This window comes from Tupaia chinensis, unplaced genomic scaffold (assembly GCF_000334495.1).
Source record: "Tupaia chinensis unplaced genomic scaffold, TupChi_1.0 Scaffold000067_1, whole genome shotgun sequence".
Taxonomy (NCBI): domain Eukaryota; kingdom Metazoa; phylum Chordata; class Mammalia; order Scandentia; family Tupaiidae; genus Tupaia; species Tupaia belangeri.
In genome coordinates this window covers 3,385,815-3,391,676 of record NW_006159526.1, presented here as the reverse complement: position 1 = coordinate 3,391,676, position 5,862 = coordinate 3,385,815, and positions in this window count along the sequence as shown.

The window sequence follows — 5,862 nt, the reverse complement described above, 5'->3', positions numbered from 1 at the left end:
AGTTCAAGTCCCGGACCCGGCGGCTTAAACTCACGCCGGGCGCGTGTGCGTGCGTGCCCAAGATCCCGAGAGGAGAAGGGATTGCGGCGTGACCATCCCCCCTGGGGGGTGATTTCTCGCTTTCTGTCTCTATGTCTCTCTCTGTCTTTCTGGAGAGGGCACACGCCCTGTAGCAAAAACCTCTCCCCCCAAAAAATAAATAAATAAAGAGAGACTTTTGCTACAGGGTGCCTGTGCTCACAGAAAGACAGACAAAAAGCAAGAAATTGCCTCCCGGGGGATGGTCACCACAATCCCTTTTCCTCCATTCTCTTCTCAGGATCTTGGGCACACACACGCACCCAGTGTAAGTTTTTTGTTTTTGTTTTTTTAAAGAATTATTTAACTTTATTTATTATTATTATTTGTTTTAATGTGAGCAGAGAAAGACAGAGAGAGACAAAGTGAGGAAAGTAAGCTGCCAGGTCTGAGACTTGAACCGTGGGAGTCCAGTGTCCCTAACCACCACACCACCCACCCAGTGTGAGTTTTCTTTTCTTTTCTTTCTTTTTTTTTGGGGGGGGGAGGGAAGAGATTTTTGCTATAGGGCGTGTGTGCTCACCAGAAAGACAGAGAGAGACAGAGAACGAGAAATCACCTCCCAGGGGGATGGCCACGCCACAATCCTTTCTCTTCTTGGGATTTTGGGCATGCACAGGCAACCAGCATGAGTTTAAGCCTCCAGGTCTGGAACTCGAACCGCAGTCAACTACATGGGAGTCCAGTGACATAGCCATTACGCCAACTGCTGGTCCCCCCAGTGTGAATTTTAAGCAGCCAGGTCCAGGACTCGAACTGCATTCAACTACATGGTAGTCCAGAGTCCTAACCATTACACCATCTGCTGGTCCCGACTTTTTTTTTTTAGACAAAGATTTTTGCTATAGGATGCACATGCTTACCTGAGAGACAGAGAGAAAGCAAGAATTCACACCCTAGGAGGGATGGCCGTGCTGCAATCCCTTCTCCTTCATTCTTCTCTGGGGATCTTGGGCACACACATCCACGTGCCTGGTGTGAGTTTCAAGCTGCTATGTCTGGGATTCGAACCATGGTCAGCCATGTGGGAGTCCAGCACCTTAACCACTACACCACCCGCTGGCCCCTTGTTGATATTTTTAAAGAACAAGATACAAACTAGTTTGGCTTGTAGGTTTTTTTTTTAAAGGTGAGGAGTCTATAAATATTCCTGCACAGAGCGGTGACATCTGCAGAGGCTGCTTCTGAGGCTGCCTCCGAGGAGGGGAGGGGGCAGGACTGGGGCCAGAGGAAACGACATGCTCACCTTTACCCTTTCAAACTGCCTTCTCATTTCTTTTCTTCTTCTTTTTTTTTATCATGGCTAGAATTACCTGTATAAACCTAATTCACTACTTGATTAACTTCAAAAAATAAAACTATGAAAACTGGAGTGGAAAATCCCATGGCCAGGAAGTAGGGGAGAGTGAGTAAAATGGACCCTCAATTCTCCTGGGCTTGCTCCCTCCGGTTGACAAGCGAGCCTTGTGCCAGTCTAACACCCACCCCTCACTGCAAGTCCCCACATTTTAGAAAACTCTAGCACACGGCCAGTGAGGGCGGGTTCAGGCTGCCTCCTTGCTGTGTGGCCTCACCTCTCTGAGCCTCAGTTTCCAGCCCCGAAAACCATAACTCACTGGGTTGTTGTGAGGATTTAGAGGGGGAACTGACTCAAAGCCCTAAGCTTAGGACCTAGACTTTGGCAGACTCCACACCTAGGAGTTGAGGGTCAAAACAGGTGGGAGAGAGCTTCCTATCACTGGCGGTAATCAAGCCTCCTCCAGTTCAAATAAACCTTCCAGATTAGAGTCTTGCCTTACCTTTCATTGCTCCCCACCCACAAGACTTGCCCCTAACTTCCTTATCCCGTAAAACCTGTAACGCACAGGCGTACACACACAGGACCTTCCCCAGCCACCCGTCTTCTTGGAAGTAACCCTGGGTAGAGAGCCAAGTCTGGGGTGTGTGGGGCTCGCGGTCCTCCCCGGGGGTCTGTTCCCCATAAGTGAACAGGAAGGTAAAGGGTCCCTTGTGGGTTTCTTTTTGCTTATCTCAATTATTTTAAGGGGTTTTAAAATAGCAAAAGGTGTATTAATTGGACTTAAAAAATAATCATACATCTTTCATTTTCCTTTTTTCTTTAAATCATAGCATGGAAACAGTCCTGGGTTCAAATTTAAGCTTGATCATTTCCAAATTTGACTTTTCTTCTTTCTTTCTTTCTTTCTTTCTTTCTTTCTTTCTTTCTTTCTTTCTTTCTCTCTCTCTCTCTCTCTCTCTCTTTTTTTGAGAAGTTTTTGCTATAGGGTACGTGCGCTTGCCAGAAAGAGACAGAGAGACAGAAAGCAAGTTTAAGCCACCGGGTCCAGGACTTGAAACGTGGTCAACTACATGGGAGTTCAGCGACATAGCCATTACACCAACTGCTGGTCCCTTGACTTTTCTTTTTACGAAAATATTTAGCTAGAGGGCTCATGTGCTCAGGGAATAAAAAAGCATCTCCCTCCTCCCTATGAGGAATGGTCCCTGATGTAATCCCTTCTTCCTGTCTCCCTCCTTTAGGAAGGATTTGGGCGTACATGCACACATGCCCAGTGTGTTTTTCAAGCCACGGGGTCTGGGACTGCAAGCATGGTCAGCCAGGTGGGATCCAGCTCCCTTAACCACCAGGCAGCGTCCTGGCCTCAAACTGTGGCTTCTAGCAGGTAATTTACTTACTTCCTCTGTTCCCAACTATACACCAGGGAGGGGGGTAAGGCGTAGGGGTGGAGGGGACAGGGTCATAGTAGTATCAATTTCTTAGAATTAACATGAGGATTAAATGCAACAGGACACTTAATAAAAGTGCCTGGCACAAAGTAGATGCTTGATTAAATGGTCTAATCATTTTTTTAAAGACATAAAATAAGACAGGGCCAGCAGGTGGTGTGGTGGGTAAGGCAGCTGGATCCCACATGGTAAACTGACTAGTTCAAGTCCCGGACCAGGAGGCCTGAAAACCACACCCATGTGTGTACCCAAATTCCCAAAAGGGAGAAGGGATTTGCAGCATGACCGTTCTCCATGGAGGGTGCTTTCTTGTTCTCTCTCTCCGAGTGAGCATGCACACCCTCTTGGGAAATAAAGAAAGACAGACAGACTGATAGACAATAGTAAATATTATCAAAAGAGGGAAGAAATGAACCCATAGGTGGTGCGGTGGTTAAGGTGCTAAACACTCTCCCACATGACCCAATGCGGTTTGAATCCCAGATCTGACAGCATGAAAACCACGTGGGACATATGTGCGTGCATGCGTGCCCCAAATCCAAGAGAACTGATAAGGTGTTGCAGTGTGGCCACCCCCCACCTGCACGAGGGTGATTTCTCACTTTCCCTCTCTGTCTCTTTCATGTGCCCTATGACAAAAACCTTTAAAAAAAACAAAAAACGGAAAGAGGTTCTCTCTGAGTCCCTTCTACCCTGAGACTCTCAGACCGCTGCTTCCTCACCTTCCCAGAATCTCAGCCCCGAGGCTGGGGCGCAGCAGGCACTTAACAAATATTTGTTAAACTCAGGGAAAAAGAACTGTATCCTGTAATTTTCCATCTTCAAGTCCTCTCTGCCAACAGCCCCCAGCATTGCCCCCAGCCAAACCAGCCAGAAATTAGCTGACCAGCCTCCTCCCCTCTCCCAAAGCTGCCTAAGAACTTCTGAGGGCTCTTGCACCAAGCCCTTCTCTCTTGGAGCCTCAGTTTTCCCCAGCTGGGAAGAGGGGTTAGGGACATTTTGAATCTACATTCGCGGGGAAGGGGCAAAGCCCAGGAAGTAAGTGGAGCTCTCAGAAGGTGGGAGTAACCCGCTGGTGGCCAGGCCTCAGCCCAACTTAGGCCACCCCCCAGGAGGGGAGAGGTTTAGCCACAGCCACAGAGAGGGGGCCTTGGGGGAAGGCCGGGGAGGCCAGCGGTGGGGGGAGGCAGGGCCGGCCCAGACACTGCTCCTGCCCTTTTACGGTCTCACAGTGAGTGAGGCAGCACTAACTCGGACATCCGCCATCCGCCATCCACCGAGCCTGGGACCGGAAACGCGGGGTGGGGCGGGGCTGGGGGGGGGACAGTGGGAGAGAAGAGGCTGAAGGAAGGAGCCTCCTCGCTGCACACTGCCCCCTCTCCGGCCGACCTCGAAGGGATGTTTCTATAACGGGGAAAGTACAGGCAGGAAGTCTAGAGGGTGTCTGTGGGTGTCCCCTGGCTCCAAATTTTCCAACAATCCCTTTCTCATCAGAAGGAACAAATGCGGCGGGGGAGGGGGGTTCCCTAATGGCCATGAAGAGGAACGCCACCCACAAGTCAGAGGGCAGGAGTGGGGGGCATGCAGGGGAAGTGGGAGGAGCTGGGCACCAGGGGGTTAAGCCCCAGCTGTCCCTGGGGGCCTCCTCCTTTGGCTGGGGGCTATGGGGCAGGAAGTCCCTGAGAGCAAAGAGGAAGGGAGACAGTATTGTCAGGCCCTGGCCCCAAGGGAGTGATTATGGGGGGCCAGGGAAGGAGGGTGGAGGGGGCTAGTTGAGTCTTCTATCCTGCACGGGCACTGTCCTCAGGTGAGCCCAAAAGTTCCAGGGTGGCCTGGATAAGACCAAATCCTTGGGTCCCATGTGTCCCTCTCCCCGCCCCCCACCTCCAGGATTACATTCCTGGAAGATAGCTGGAACTATCTGGGAAGCCAGAGTCCCCAGGGGAGAGGGCTATGACCTTGACGCTTTCCAGCACCCCCTCCTCCAACCCAAGGATCCGGAAGGCTTAGAGGTGGGGGGAGTGAGCAAAGGGGGAGGGGCAGCGGTTGGGGAAAGCAGCCGGCTCACAGGGCTCCTTGCCCGTCCCCCCCACACCAAACCAGCTGTCTCGACAGGTGAGTCGGGAAGACAAAGGCCCCCTTCCCCCAGCTGCCGCACCCCCTCCCTCCCTAGGGCCGCGCAGGTGGGGAAGAGGGGCAGTCCTTTTGGCCCGCGGCCTGGGAGCCGCCCTCGGCCCAGAGCGCTCGCTCGGTCCTAGGCACGGCCTGTCTCGAGCAGCTCCAGAGTGCCCAGCGACAGGCAGGAGTCCCAACAGACTATCAAGGCTGCCAGTGGATCCGCGGGTCCGTCCACACCAACCTCCTCCATAGAAGATATGTGCCCCCAAAATGTAGAGGGTTAAGAAGTACCCCAAAGTTAAGGAGCGCGGTCCCACTTGGGGAGACTTTTCCAGCGCCACGTAAACGGGGACCCTGCAAACCAAGATCAGCGTCTCGGTCTCTTCTAGCTTCCAGGGTCTTCCAAGGCGGCCCCCCACAATCCCTTCCGGATCTCGAGCTGAGATACGGGAGGAAACCTGAGCTCCCCCTAAATCCTGACATCCTTGCAGGAAGTAGTTATCTGCCAACTTGAAGGTCCTCTGAAAAAGTCTTTAAAATTCAGGAGCCCTCTGGGCGCCCCCAAATCTGAAGGCTCCCAGGAGAGACTCATCAGCACCACCCTGAGCCTAGGAAGCCATGGGAACGTGGTCGATACTGGGAGTTCGTCCGGGGGGATTCGGCCCAAATCTTTGGCTCCCAGTGCCCAGTCTCCAAATTCCAGCCCTGAGCGAGCTGGGGGGAGGGGGCGCAAAGGCGGTTCGAGGTTCAGGGATTCGGGGCTGGCTCCAGATCTGCTCAGTCTCCCCCAGGGTCCCGCCCCATAGAGTCCGGCTTCCTGGGGGGAACGTGGACCGGGCCGGGGCGGGTCCTCAGGCGCCACTCCCCTCCAGCGGCTTTTTTGGGGGGGTGCCCCGGTGCCGGCAGGGGGGGGGGGGG